Source organism: Vicia villosa, unplaced genomic scaffold, assembly GCF_029867415.1.
Source record: "Vicia villosa cultivar HV-30 ecotype Madison, WI unplaced genomic scaffold, Vvil1.0 ctg.000941F_1_1, whole genome shotgun sequence".
Classification (NCBI taxonomy): Eukaryota; Viridiplantae; Streptophyta; class Magnoliopsida; order Fabales; family Fabaceae; genus Vicia; species Vicia villosa.
In genome coordinates, this window is record NW_026705423.1 from 1 (window position 1) to 15,938 (window position 15,938).

At 33.7% G+C, this 15,938-nt stretch overlaps 1 pseudogene; it reads left to right on the forward strand.

Moving 5' to 3' along the window:
* The first annotated feature begins 12,075 nt into the window (after window positions 1-12,075).
* On the forward strand, window positions 12,076-14,095 carry LOC131632462 (protein FAR1-RELATED SEQUENCE 11-like; annotated as a pseudogene).
* Window positions 14,096-15,938: the final 1,843 nt, after the last annotated feature.

The window sequence follows — 15,938 nt, forward strand, 5'->3', positions numbered from 1 at the left end:
CGATCATATAAGCTTCTGCCTTCAGAGAATTCATAGCTTCTGACTTCTGCTTCCATTGGACAGCTTCAGAACTTGAATTTCTTTAGATCCTTAGAACACTCACAGCTTCTGATTCCTGCTTCCATCGTGGACAGCTTCAGAACTTGAATTTCTTTGATCTTCAGAACATTCACAGCTTCTGACTTCAGCTTCCATTCAGGACAGCTTCAGAACTTGAATTTCTTTGATCTTCAGAACATTCACAGCTTCTGACTTCTGCTTCCATTCAGGACAGCTTCAGAACTTGAGTTTTCTGGATCTTTTAGAACATTCACATCTTCTGATTTCTGCTTCCCTCGGATAGCTTCAGAACTTTGAATGTCTACCAACATCACTTCATGCTAGATTTGTATCAGAACATTGTTGAATGTACCAGAGCATCATCAGAGCATCTCTACATCCTGAAATGTTACAGAACAAAAACTAAACGACAAAAGTCAGCATGAACGAGTTAGAACATAAAATGTATGTTTGAACACATTATATGTATCAGAGCCATATAGGCTGAAATAATGTATCAGAGCAGATAATGTATCAGAGCCATAACATTATATGTATCAGAGCAAATAGAATTTTGTCAGAACAGGATAGACAATGATATTCAAATTCTATTATCAGTGCTTCTGATTCATTCTTCTTTCTTGCTTCTGATCTCTGAAGCTTGACAGCACTCAGCTTGCTTCAGTTTCCAAGAGCTTATTCCTTTTACAGAATAACGCTTCTTATGGTTTTGCTTCTAGTGTTTGCTTCTGAAGATTCACTTCACTTCTCTGTACCTGCAAAACACTTAAACCATATAGAACTTGCAGTTCTTGTTAGTGAATGTGTGGGAGCCTCTTTACCCAGCAACTGATAGATTTAATCAAATCATTTATCATTTATCTTCTCCCCCTTTTTGTCATAACATCAAAAAGAATATTTCAAAAGATTCAGATGCATAAAAAAAACGACAAATAGAATCACTGGAATGTAAATCAGAGAAACTTTTTCATTGATAATCAAAAAGGTTTACAAGACAGGAATGCAGGAAAACAGATGTTTCAACAGCTTTTCTTTTGTTGTTTTGATCATTTTCATTGTTTCCTGGGCTTGATGAAGAGTTCATGATGGGTTTGCAGAAAAATGAACAAGTAGGGTTTGATATGGAAGATAGAGAGAAAAAAAAAAAATAGAGAAAGATGAGAGGGAAAGAGAAGAGTTTGAAGAGTATTTAAAAAGAAATAAAATGAAACGAATGATGAAAAGCATTTAATGTTACGTGACGTGAGGAGAGATAATAAAGACAAATGAGGTGACTAGCACAGTTACCTATGGTCGGTGTCCCTTCAACTGCACGCACGTTTATCCATGAATAGTAACGACAGGTTTACCATCCCGAGATAAAAACGTAACAGCTGTTTTGCTTTAAAAGAGGTTCTGAATCAACTTAGACAATGAAACGTTAGTAATAACCGAATCATAATTTCTAAAAGATTTTAATCAGAACTTCTGATATATAAAAAATAATCCATGTTCATTTCAGAAGTTACTCATACATAAGAACTTCTCATCTTCTCATTCTGGGCATAAATCCATACTGATGTTCTTCAGAATGAACTTAAACCTATCTTCAGCCAGGGGTTTTGTAAAGATATCAGCCCATTGATGGTCTGTATCAACAAAGTTTAAAGATATAACACCCTTCTGAACATAGTCCCTTATGAAATGATGTTTAATCTCAATATGTTTAGCTTTTGAATGAAGAATAGGATTCTTAGATAAACATATAGCAGAAGTATTATCACAGAATATAGGAATGTTACTCTCATATATCTGATAATCTTCCAACTGACTCTTCATCCAGAGCATCTGTGTACTACAGCCAGCAGCAGCGACATATTCTGCTTCTGTCGTTGATAGAGCAATAGTTGCTTGCTTCTTGCTGTACCAGGAGATCAAATGACTTCCAAGAAATTGGCAACTTCCTGAAGTACTTTTTCTTTCAATTCTGTCTCCAGCATAATCAGCATCACAGAATCCTACTAAGTTGTATTCTTTAGATTTTCTGTAAACTAAACCAACATTAGTAGTACCTTTCAGATACCTTAGAATTCTCTTAACAGCAGTTAAATGAGATTCTCTAGGATCTGATTGGAATCTAGCACACAAACAAACACTGAACAGAATGTCAGGTCTAGAAGCAGTCAAATATAGAAGAGATCCAATCATACCTCTGTATAACTTCTGATCTACCTTCTTACTTACCTCATCCTTACCTAGGATGCATGTTGGATGCATAGGAGTTTTGGCTTCTTTGCAGTCCAGAAGATTAAACTTCTTCAGAAGTTCCTTCACATACTTGGTTTGATGAACATACGTTCCTTCTGATGTTTGATTTATTTGTATTCCAAGGAAATACTTGAGTTCTCCCATCATGCTCATTTCAAACTCAGCCTGCATAGACTTAGCAAACTCCTTTCCAAGTGTAGCATTAGATGTTCCAAAAATAATATCATCTACATATATTTGACAAATTAAGATATCCCTTTTAAAGGTTTTACAAAAGAGAGTAGTGTCCACTTTTCCTCTAGTGAAACCATTATCTAGAAGGAAAGAACTTAAGCGTTCATACCAAGCTCTGGGAGCTTGCTTCAATCCATATAATGATTTCTTTAGTTTAAACACATGATTCGGAGACATAGAGTCTTCAAAACCAGGAGGTTGATGGACATAAACTTCTTCATCTATATAACCATTTAAGAAGGCACTCTTAACATCCATCTGATAGAGAGTGATGTTATGTTGAGTGGCAAAAGAAATTAATAGACGAATAGACTCTAACCTGGCCACTGGTGCAAAGGTTTCTGTATAGTCAATCCCTTCTTGCTGACTATAACCCTGAGCCACCAATCTGGCTTTGTTCCTTACCACCTCACCTTTCTCACTGAGCTTGTTTCTGAAGACCCATTTTGTACCAATTATATTGAATCCATCTGGTCTAGGAACAAGGTCCCAAACATCATTCCTTGTAAACTGATTCAGTTCTTCTTGCATAGCAATTATCCAGTCTGGATCTTCTAGAGCATGATCAACAGAAGTTGGCTCGATCAAAGATACAAGACCTAATTGACAGTCTGCATTGTTCTTAAGGAATGCTCTTGTTCTGATTGTATCATCCTTCTTTCCAAGAATGACATCTTCTGAATGACCAGAGATGAGTCTGGATGATCTTCTGACAGATGGTTCTTCAGACATACTTAGATCCTCCAGAGAAGCTGATACTTGATCTTCAGATTCTTTGCTTCTGAGAAGCTCTGCTTCTGATGCGTTGCTTCTTGGCTCAACAACTTCTGATATATCAATATCACAATCTGCAAAATTATCAAACTGCTTTGGTTTTTCAGAACCAAGCTTATCATCAAACCTGATATTGATTGATTCTTCTACAATCAATGTTTCAGTATTGTATACTCTGTAGCCTTTTGAGCGTTCAGAATATCCAAGAAGGAAACATTTATGTGCTTTGGAATCAAACTTACCAAGATAATCTTTAGTGTTCAGAATAAAGCATACACATCCAAAAGGATGGAAATATGAAATGTTGGGCTTTCTATTCTTCCACAATTCATAGGGAGTCTTATTTAGAATAGGTCTGATAGAGATTCTATTCTGAATATAGCATGCAGTGTTTATTGCTTCTGCCCAGAAATGCTTAGCCATATTGGTTTCATTGATCATGGTTCTGGCCATTTCTTGCAGAGTCCTATTCTTTCGTTCTACAACTCCATTTTGCTGTGGAGTTCTAGGACAAGAGAAATCATGGGCAATACCATTTTCTTTGAAGAACTCTTCAAAGGATCTGTTCTCAAATTCACCACCATGATCACTTCTGACCTTTATGATTTTACACTCTTTTTCAGATTGAATCTGAATGCAGAAATCAAAGAACACTGAATGAGTCTCATCCTTGTGTTTCAAGAATTTTACCCACGTCCAGCGACTATAATCATCTACGATAACTAATCCATATTTCTTTCCTCTGACAGATGCTGTTTTGACTGGTCCAAACAGATCAATGTGCAAGAGTTCTAATGGCCTTGAGGTAGAAACAACATTCTTAGACTTGAATGCAGGTTTGGAGAACTTGCCCTTCTGACATGCTTCACAAAGAGCATCTGATTTGAATTTCAGATTAGGGAGTCCTCTGACAAGATTCAGTTTGTTAATCTGAGAGATCTTTCTCAAACTAGCATGACCTAATCTCCTGTGCCAGACCCACTGCTCTTCAGAAACAGACATAAGACAAGTCACCTTCTGACTCATAAGATCTTGCAGATCTGTCTTATAAATGTTGTTCTTCCTCTTGCCTGTAAATAGGATTGAGCCATCCTTCTGATTTACAGCCTTGCAAGACTTTTGATTGAAGATTATATCATAACCATTGTCACTTAATTGACTGATAGATAAGAGGTTATGAGTTAATCCTTCTACAAGAAGTACATTAGAAATGGAAGGAGAGTTACCAGACCTTATAGTTCCAGAGCCAATTATCTTGCCCTTCTGATCTCCTCCAAACTTGACTTCTCCTCCAGACTTAAGCACCAGGTCTTGGAACATAGACCTTCTTCCTGTCATGTGTCGTGAGCATCCAGAGTCCAGGTACCATGACATGTTGTGCTTTGTCCTTCTTGCAGCCAAGGATATCTGCAATAGGAATAATCTTATCCTTAGGTACCCACATTTTCTTGGGTCCTTTCTTGTTAGATTTTTTCAAGTTCTGATTGAACTTGGGTTTGACATTATAAGCAATAGGAGGAACAGCATGATAATTTTTAATATGAGTTCCATGATATTTCCTAGGTTGTGTCACATGCTTCTTGGTGTGTGTTATGTGAAAACTTTGTGCATGTGAAGTGTGCCTAATATCATGAGAGTGGCCGTACTTGAACTGATCATACAATGGCTTGTATGTAATTTTCATTTCATCAACAGGTTCAAGTTTGTATGGGGTTTCACCCTCATAACCAATGCCGACTCTTTTGTTTCCAGACACAGCATATATCATAGAAGCTAGCTGACTTCTGCCAATACTTCTAGATAAGAACTTCCTGAAACTTAAATCATATTCTTTCAGAATATGGTTTAGACTAGGAGTGGATTTTTCTGAATTAGAAGGAGATCCAACATTATTGGATAATTTTAAAAGTTTTTCTTTTAATTCAGAATTTTCCAACTCAAGCTTCTTTGTTTCAAATTCAAATAGCTTTTTCAGCTTCTTGTATTTGATACTAATCTGAGACTTGAGTTCCAGAAGTTCAGTTAGACCGGAAACTAACTCATCTCTAGTAAGTTCAGAAAATACCTCTTCAGAATCTGATTCTGATGTAGATTCTGATTCGTCATCTTCTGTCGCCATCAGCGCACAGTTGGCCTGCTCATCTTCTGAATCATCTTCTGACTCATCCCAGGTTGCCATAAGACCTTTCTTCTTATGAAACTTCTTCTTGGGATTCTCCTTCTGAAGATTTGGACATTCATTCCTGAAGTGTCCTGGTTCATTGCATTCATAGCACATGACCTTCTTCTTGTCAGATCTTCTGTCATCAGAAGATTCTCCATGTTCAAATCTCTTTGAACTTCTGAAGCCTCTGAACTTCCTTTGCTTGCTCTTCCAGAGTTGATTTACCCTTCTGGAAATCATGGACAGTTCATCTTCTTCTTCAGATTCTGATTCTTCAGGATCTTCTTCTTTGGCCTGAAAAGCGTTAGTGCATTTCTTGATATTAGATTTTAATGCAATAGATTTACCTTTCTTTTGAGGCTCATTTGCATCCAGCTCAATCTCATGGCTTCTCAAGGCACTGATCAGCTCTTCCAGAGAAACTTCATTCAGATTCTTTGCAATCTTGAATGCAGTCACCATAGGACCCCATCTTCTGGGTAAGCTTCTGATGATCTTCTTCACATGATCAGCCTTGGTGTATCCTTTGTCAAGAACTCTCAATCCAGCAGTCAGAGTTTGAAATCTCGAAAACATTTTTTCAATGTCTTCATCATCCTCCATCTTGAAGGCTTCATACTTCTGGATTAAGGCTAGAGCTTTAGTCTCCTTGACTTGAGCATTTCCTTCATGAGTCATTTTCAAGGACTCATATATATCATAGGCCGTTTCCCTGTTAGATATCTTCTCATACTCAGCATGAGAGATAGCATTCAGCAAAACAGTTCTGCATTTATGATGATTCCTGAAAAGCTTTTTCTGATCATCATCCATTTCTTGCCTTGTTAGCTTTACGCCTCTGGCATTTACAGGATGTTTGTAACCATCCATCAGAAGATCCCATAGATCACCATCTAGACCCAGAAAGTAACTTTCCAGTTTATCTTTCCAGTATTCAAAGTTTTCACCATCAAATACCGGCGGTCTAGTATAACCATTGTTACCGTTGTATTGCTCAGCAGAGCCAGATGTAGATGCAGGTGTAGGTGTAGACTTTTCACTTTCATCAACCATCTTTTACTGAAGCGTTTTTCTCTTCCTGAATCTTTTCTAAACACGGTTAAGTGCTTGCACCTTAGAACCGGCGCTCTGATGCCAATTGAAGGATAGAAAAACACTTAGAAAGGGGGGGATTGAATAAGTGTGACTTTAAATCTTGGACGATAAAAATAAATTGCACAATTATTTTTATCCTGGTTCGCTGTTAACGAAGCTACTCCAGTCCACCCCCGCAGAGATGATTTACCTCAACCTGAGGATTTAATCCACTAATCGCACGGATTACAATGGTTTTCCACTTAGTCCGCAACTAAGTCTTCCAGAGTCTTCTGATCACACACTGATCACTCCAGGAACAACTGCTTAGATACCCTCTAAGACTTTTCTAGAGTCTACTGATCAACACGATCACTCTAGGCTTAGTTCACTCCTAAGACTTCCCTAGAGTATTCTGATCAACACGATCACTCTAGTTCCTTACAACTTAATGTAATTCTAAGAGTATTACAAATGCTTCTTAAAAGCGATAATCACAACTGTGATATTTCTCTTAATCGTTTAAGCTTAATCTCACTAAAATATTACAACAGCAATGTAGTGAGTTGATGAAGATTCTGAGCTTTGATTTGAACAGCGTTTCAGCAAGTTTGATATAAGTTGTTTTGGTGCAGAATCGTTAACCTTGCTTCTCATCAGAACTTCATATTTATAGGCGTTGAGAAGATGACCGTTGAGTGCATTTAATGCTTTGCGTGTTCCGTACAGCATTGCATTTAATGTTATACGCTTTTGTCAACTACCTCGAGCCTTGTTCACGCTGTGTCTACTGACGTTGCCTTTAGTAGCTTTAACGTTCCTTTTGTCAGTCAGCGTAGTCTGCCACGTGTACTTCCTTCTGATCTGATGTTTGTGAATACGACGTTTGAATATCATCAGAGTCAAAACAGCTTGGTGCATAGCATCTTCTGATCTTCTGATCTTGAAGTGCTTCTGTTGCGTGATACCATCTTCTGATCTTCAGTGCTTCTGATCTCATGTTCTTCTGATGCTTCCATAGACCCATGTTCTGATTCTGCTTCGACCATCTTCTGATGTCTTGCCAGACCATGTTCTGATGTTGCATGCTGAACCATTTGAGACACAACTTCTGAGCGCTGAATTATGCGTACTCTTTATATATATTTCCTGAAAGGGAAATTGCATTGGATTAGAGTACCATATTATCTTAAGCAAAATTCATATTATTGTTATCATCAAAACTAAGATAATTGATAAGAACAAATCTTGTTCTAACAATTACATCCATCATGTTCAAATTAAGCCCTTCATGTGTTTCAAGACTAATTAATGATCAAAAATCGATTAAATCCACTACAGGTGAATATGTTTTTATCAAAATCAATCTTAGGTCTTTGTGAAAATCATTGAGCAATAAATCAAACTTTATATCATTCTTATTTTTCTTTTTCACAAAAACTCATTTATATCCAATTAGTTTCACACCTTGAGGTGTTCGGACTACATGTCCAAAAGTGAGTCACTTGTAAAGTGAGTTTAATTCTTCTTCAATTGAATAGATTTATTTTGGCCAATTCTCACTTAGTCTACAATCTTTAATAGACTTTTACTCATGATCCTCGTTATCATTGATCACATTTAGCGCTATATTGTATACAAAGACATTGTCAATATTGACTTTATTTGGTTATCTCAATTTCGGTTCCATTCCATTTCATCCATGACATAATTTATCGAGATCTCTTTATTTCATATTTCAAGTACTTGATTTGTTCTTCTGGAACTGAAAATTAAATTAGGTCAAAGTGCTCTTAGCATTTTCATATCCTCACTTGGGTCATCTTTAGTTTCTTTTCTTAGTAGAGGACTTTTAACATTAGAACCGACTTTCATACCACGCTTCAGGTGCAACAACAACTCATTTGCAATATTATATTATCCAATAGGAGAATCCACTTTGAGTGGAGTATTATCAGTTGATAATTTATTTCATAAACCTTGCAAATGAATAATATTTTGAACTTTGGGTTCATATTGATTTGTACGAGGATCAAGTCAACAATTTATTTTAAATTGTTCATTTGAACTTCTTGTTCATGATTTCAGCTGCTTATTTCCTCCCCCTAATATTGGGAAAATTAATTTATCAAGTGATAATCAACCTACTGGCTGCAATCAAGTATTTGATTATTTTCTCAAATTATATCCTCAAAATTGAGAGTCATTATATTTTTCCAATATTCTTTCATGACTCGTCTTAATATATTATATTGGAGCAATTGGAATATACACAACACATCCAAATGTTCACAAATATTAGAAGTATTAGAATAAATTAGGGAGGACTAAGATATAGTATCTTGTTGGCTTGATGCGAATAAATATCTTAATATCATACTTTGGGTGTTTCAAATATATAATTTAGAATTGATGATCTCATAAGTATCAACCATATAATTAACTTTAGACGTCTAAAGAATGGATCTTCGGGTCCATTTTCTTTTTATGAATATATATTATATGATATTCAATATCAATTTTAATAATATATGTTATACTTATACAAGATTTTTTTTAAAAAAATCCAGAAAACAAGATCTTAGTCTAATTAGTTGAGAAAATAATTTCACAAACTTCTGGTTGTGAGTAGAGACATATGCATGATATTTTAGTCGATGCAACAATTAATGTCATAAAATCGTAATTTCTCAAATTTTTATTTTCCTTTAGAAACACACAAAAATTGTCTGAATTGAAGAAACTTCTGGTTCTTCAATACAAATTATTCGCATCATATTAAATCCGAGATGACCCAACCGGTTTTACCAACGACACATTTAAGTGTAATTTGTAAACTACTGGTTTACAATGACATGTGCTTAAATTGTACTAATATAAGTGTAGTACAAGCCCGAGGGAAAAGCCGATAGCTTTTCTACTATACATTTTATGTCCAAATTCATTTGTGTAATACATTTTATGACGAAAAAATATTTGGCAAGACATAAAAAGAACACACAAAAAGAAAATATAAAGGATTACTTTCGTGTGCCTTTAAGATGGACTAACAAATGTCATCCATACACTATACTTGTAAAAAGAAAAGAATAGTATAATTAAGATTTATATGAAAAATCTAAGCACTATTATAACAACTTTAAAATATGTAGAAACTTTAGACTATTGATATATTCTTTAATAGATTGCAATGTTTTAATTCTTTTGTTAAAATATCAATATTTAGAAATAATATGAATAAAGAAATTGTATCACCAAGACTTTGTTTAATATGAGGTATTACAATTGAGTACATAAATTAAACACTGATCATCCTAATTTTGGAGCATCAAGAACTATATCTAATTTGTGTAATGATTGGTAATATATTCAAAACCAATATAATAGTATCCCATGATTAATAATTTTAATCATACACACGCATATGCACATATTAACATATAATTATCAAAATTATACAAAATCATATCATCATATAATTATGTTGTTTTACTATCCTTCAGGGATGTTTGATAAGATCTTCAGTAACTATATAAATAATTTGTTATATATAATGATCGAAGACATATAACCATCCTGCTGGGATGCATTAAAATTATTTGTGTTATTCTTCTGGAATAACAATCTTTTTATGAGCATATTACAAATTATAAATTTTTAGATCGATACAACAACAAAAATTTATGAAATCCTTCAGGGATATTTTAATATTACTCTTGCAATATTTTTGGGATGCATGAAGATCACAATTGATATTATTCTGAGAGTTTCGTTTTACTTAGAAAATTACAATATTTGCAATCCTTCATAGATGTATACCATTAAATTATGAAAGAAAATTGGATCATTTTTATGAAATTTTATTTCTCAAAAATGTAGATTACAAATCTTTACATCATCAATAAAAGAAAAATAAAATTTCTTTGTGAAATCCTTCTAGGATACTTCACTATTATTGATTCAATCATCTAGAATTCGATAATATAGGGGATGCAATTATTTTTCAAATTTGTAACATAACAGATGCAATCGTTCTGGGATATGTTATTAGTATAGATGCAATCCTTCTGGGATTCATTAATATCATGAAGAAATCACAATTTTTTATATAGTTCTTCAGGAACTCAATCACATTTTGTAGTTCTTCAGGAACTCAATCACAAATCTTTTACTAATAAAAATAATAATATTTATAATTCTTCTAGGATTTAATAATATTATAGATGCGGCATTTTAAAGGTGATTAAAAGTTGAATTCTTCTGGAATTCATCAATTATTGATAAACACAATAATCGATTAAACTCAATCTTTGAATAATAATTTAGAGATAGTTTAATATTAATCTTTAGTTCAACAAATATCACATCACAAACTATTTCCATAAACAACGGTCGAGAAAAATTATTCTTTGTGCAATCCTTCAGGGATACTTAAATATTAAAATAACACTTTTATGTGTTAAAATTCAATTCCGGGCAAACATATAGAAATGCCTTAATGTTAAATTCTTCCGGAATTTAACAAGAATGATCAAAGAAATCTAATATTATTGTACAAGGTAAATCAATTTCTCTACAAAATATATATAAAAAAATAAACATATTTATATGAAGGAAAAAAAACAGTAACAAAAACATGAATTATATTATATTGGTTCAAATATATTAAGATTAGAAAAATAACGTAGAACCTGACTATATCATCACCCGCGTTGTAGAGTATCGTGCTGATAACGTGTTATGAAATTAACCAAAACAATATAGAGATAAAGGAGAGATGAATGAGAGAAAAAGTAATATTGTATTATCATCTTCTTTCAAGTTACCTTAACATTGCAACATGATCCATATTTATAGTACATGACCAATAACAACCATTAACTCAAGGAATACACAAAAGTTAGGAACTTAATTTATAGGAGTTAAGGAATATAGAAAGATTGAGGAAAATGAACATCCACATCTATTTACTATTATTCATAACAATTTTTTATTTTTTTTTAAAACTAAAAATTAAGGGACACAAATGTAATTTAAGTTTTAAATTAATTATATTTTCATGAAAAATGATGACTGCCAATTCTCTCTTTCTCTTTCTTGTTTCTCTACTCTTGCAACATTTTAGGTTCTCTTGCTCTAATATTGCTTTTGAAGTTCCAGATTATACTTTCTACTCATTACATCACGTTCTCTACTAAAAAAGGTATTCTTGTAATGATTTTTTTTTTTATTTTTCCTTTTCACGATTTAGCATGTGTATATGTAATATGTATAAGTAGTAGTTCTGATATTATTTTGTTTACTTTCTTTCTATTTGATTCAAAAAGTTTGTATTTGTTTATTGTTTATAGTAACTTTTAATTGTTTTTGGTATAATTATTTGTTTTAAATACTACTTGCTATTCAGATTTGAGCTGAAATTATTATGCCATTTGAAGAAAGAAATGAGGTCATTTATTGGTCTTTGGAACTTCTTACAGAGAATAATTTAGTACATGAAAATGATGAAAAAAATATATTCTATGACCTTTCAAGAGCCACAACAGGGACCTTTGCCTCAAGTTAAATGAATTGATGATTTTGATCTTTATCAAGGAAAGGTATTTAGTAGTGATGACGAGGCTTACAGCTTTTACGGGGTTTGCACGAAAAAATAGGTTTTTAATTAGACGTCATCATGTTTACATATCTATTAAGAATCTGATGATAATCCCTTAGGTATTTATAAAAGAGAGTTTGTTTGTCATCGTGCTGGTACTATTAACCAACATAAAGATAATGAAATGGAAGTTCAAAGGAAATGAAAGTCGTCAAGATGTAATTGTACTACAAAATAGTTGGTGGCTAAAACAACAATTAACTCTGAGAAAAAGTGGGTGGTGAAATATTTTAATAATAATCATAACCATAAGTTATTAGATGATAAAGAGGTTTAATTTCTTCCTACTTATCGAAACATTCCAATTAATGATCAAAACCGCATTCTTTTGTTGTCAAAAGCTGGTTGCTATGTAAGTTTGATAACAAGAGTGTTTGAATTAGAGAATGGAGTAAATGCAGGAAATTTACCATTTTTGGAGAAAGATATTAGAAATTTTATTCAATCTCAAAGTGGTATTGGTAAAGAATGTGATGCTTCAAATGTTCTCAAAATATGTAAAAATTTGAAAGACATAGATGATGCATTTGAATTTGAATTTTCAATAGATGAAAATAACAAATTGGAGCATATTATTTGGGCATTTGGTGATTCAATTCGAGCATATGAAGCGTTTGGAGATGTGGTTGTTTTTTATACCATCTATCGAATAAATCGTTTTGACATGCCACTTGGAATATGGGCCGAAGTCGATAATCATGGAAATTCCATTTTTTTTGGATGCGTTATATTGCGAGATGAGAAGATTTCTTCTTTTACATGGGCTATAAAGGTATGTTCTTATATATGTGAGGTTATCATTTCTCAATTTCTAAATTTTAGTTTTTAGTAAGTTAATTTATATGTTCTTTATTATTTTCAGAATTTTATTAGTTTTGTCAAAGGAAAATATCCACAAACAATTCTTACAGATCAAGATCTTGCAATGAAAGAAGCTATTGTAATGAAATTACCAAACACAAAACATGCATTTTGCATATGGCATATCCTGTCAAAGTTATCAACTTGGTTTTCTTTTCCGTTAGGGTCGAGATATAATGATTTTAAATATGAGTTTCATCGACTATACCATTTAGGATGTATAGATGATTTTGAGAGGGAATGGAAATTGATGGTTGCAAAGTTTGATCTTAGCAAGGATAACTATATTAACTTCTTTATTTTCATCGCAAATTTTGGGCACTTGCTTATTTGAAGGGATTCTTTTTTGCTGGAATGACAACAAATGGACGTTCAGAATCTATAAATTCATATATAAAAAGATTATTGGGTGCCACAGATTTTATAAATTAAGTTAGTTCATTTAATTGAGTAAATTCATTTTTCTCAAATATCTTTTCTATCTATTGGTTTTAATTTAGTCCCAATTAATATGTTTTTGTGTAGGTTGGAGTTGCTGTCAAAATTAGAAATCAAGCTAAAGAAGAAGCAAGAATGCGCCAAAAGTACCATAATCCTCATATTAGAATATGTTTTCCTATTGAGGAACATGCTGCATCTATACTCACACCTTATGCTTTTAGGTTACTCCAACAAGAGATTGAGTTTTCAAAAAATATGTAGCAACCAAAATTAACAACAAAACATACAATGTGAGGCATCACACCATAACTGAAGGAGGTCATTTTGTAAGTTGATTAGGAAACAATGAATTAATCCATTGTTCTTGCAAGGAATTTGAGTTTTCTGGAATATTATGCAGACATGCTATTTGAGTGCTTGTGATGAAAAATTATTTTTGCCTCCCTTCAAAGTATCTTTCTCTTCGTTGGAGACAATAAAGTTCATTGGTCCTAAAATATAATCATATTCTTAACTGCAATGACAACTCTACTGTTAAGTTTCAGTCAATAATTCATTGTCTAGAAGTTGAATCCTTATAGTAGATTGCACGAATGCGAGAGGTACATAATTCTGTTTGTGAATCTAGAGTGTGTGTTTCGGCTGACAGCATTATACATGAAGAGAAGTGATTCCAGGGTAATAGGTTCTATTTCTCAAGACCACACTTTCGTTACCACCAATCTGTCCCAAGATCATCCTAAACTAAGCTATAATCTTATATGCCATGAAATCTGGCAAGAAATCTTACCTCCCATATTGTTACAACATACAATTATAGTCCCTCGTACATAAAGGTGTGGTTAGAAAAGACAAAGGCGATTGAACTTGTAAACAGAAACTGGGAGGATTCATACAAATAACTTTCGTGCTTCTTGGTTGCGCTTCACACTTATACTCCCTACACTGTTCTGTTACAGAGACATTGCCAACGTATGCCCCAAACAGAACTTATGTCCATGGAAATAGTATATTTCATCAATTGTTTTGGGAATTTCATCCTTGCATTAAAGGATTTGCATTCTACAAACTAATTATTCAAATAGATGGAACTTGGTTGTACGAGAAATATAAAGGAACGCTATTGATGGTAGTCACACAAGATGGATAAACTGCTGGTGGTTGGAGTTTCTTTCTCAAGAATCTTCGAACACATTTTGCTCCCCAACTTAGTATGATTTCTATTTAATTTCCAAAAGGAATGCTTTTATTGAGAGTGCATACAAGAATCCGGCTAACGGTTGGCACGACCCCACTTTTGCGCATGTCTACTGCATTAGACATATTGCATAAAATTTCATGCGGGAGATCAAAGACAAGATTCGTCGAAAAACTCTTGTGAACGTGGGTATGCATTAAATCAACCATCATTCCAACACTATCGCCGCGAGATCAGATTGTCAAATCTGGATGCGGGCAAGTGTTAGGAGTGAATTAGTAGTGTTTTCATTTGTCAAATTAACTACCTTTTGAGCTAGAAGTGAACATATCTTGTGCTTTTTAAGGATTTTATAGTTAGAATTGAACTTGAGAGGTTCAATGCTAATTGTAGAACAACTTGCGTCACTTTGGGTGTTATTTGTGCAGATATTGAAGTTAAGAAGCAAAGACGAAGAAACACGCAGGCGTAGAGGCTCTGAAGAAGAGAAATCACAAAGAAGTGGGATAAAGTAAAGGCCGGGCCGCACCAATCATGGGCGAGACGCGCCAAACCCTCTGACTTGGGTTCGCGTCGCGCCAGTACGTGCCGAGCCGCGACAGCTGCGTTACAAGGACAAATTGTTATAAATAGAAGCCCTAATCCTCATAAGAGAGAGATCTTTGGTGAGCGAAATTCAGAGAGCAATCTTATCCCAGAGTAGAAGACAACTTCCGACGGAGAATTCAACATCAATTGAAGACATTCCCTTGATAAAGATGAATCCTTCCATGAAATCTTGTGTGTTCTTCATGGATATGGAGAGCTAAACCCTATTGTGTTGAGTTTAAGGTAGTAGTTAACCTATGAAGATGCAATTACTTTGATTAATTCCTGTGAACAATTGTTTAAGTTTTATTATCAATGAAAAACCTTGCTTTTATTTTATATCATTGTTGAACTATCAATCGAGAGATAGGGTTTATACTTTCGCCCTAGGTTTTTACATTGACTTGTTGATTAATACTCATAGATGAGGTTTTGAAGAATTTTTCATAAATCATCGTTATTCATTCCCTTTATCTTTATAGTTATTCTGAGAGATCGAATATCATACCGGTAGAGGTGGTTCTAGATTTATCATTAGACATAATATCAGTTTTGAGGATGAATGAAGATAATAACTTAGATAATGTTCACATGTGGATTAATTGATTATTGTATATGAATAGGTTGATGAACCCTAG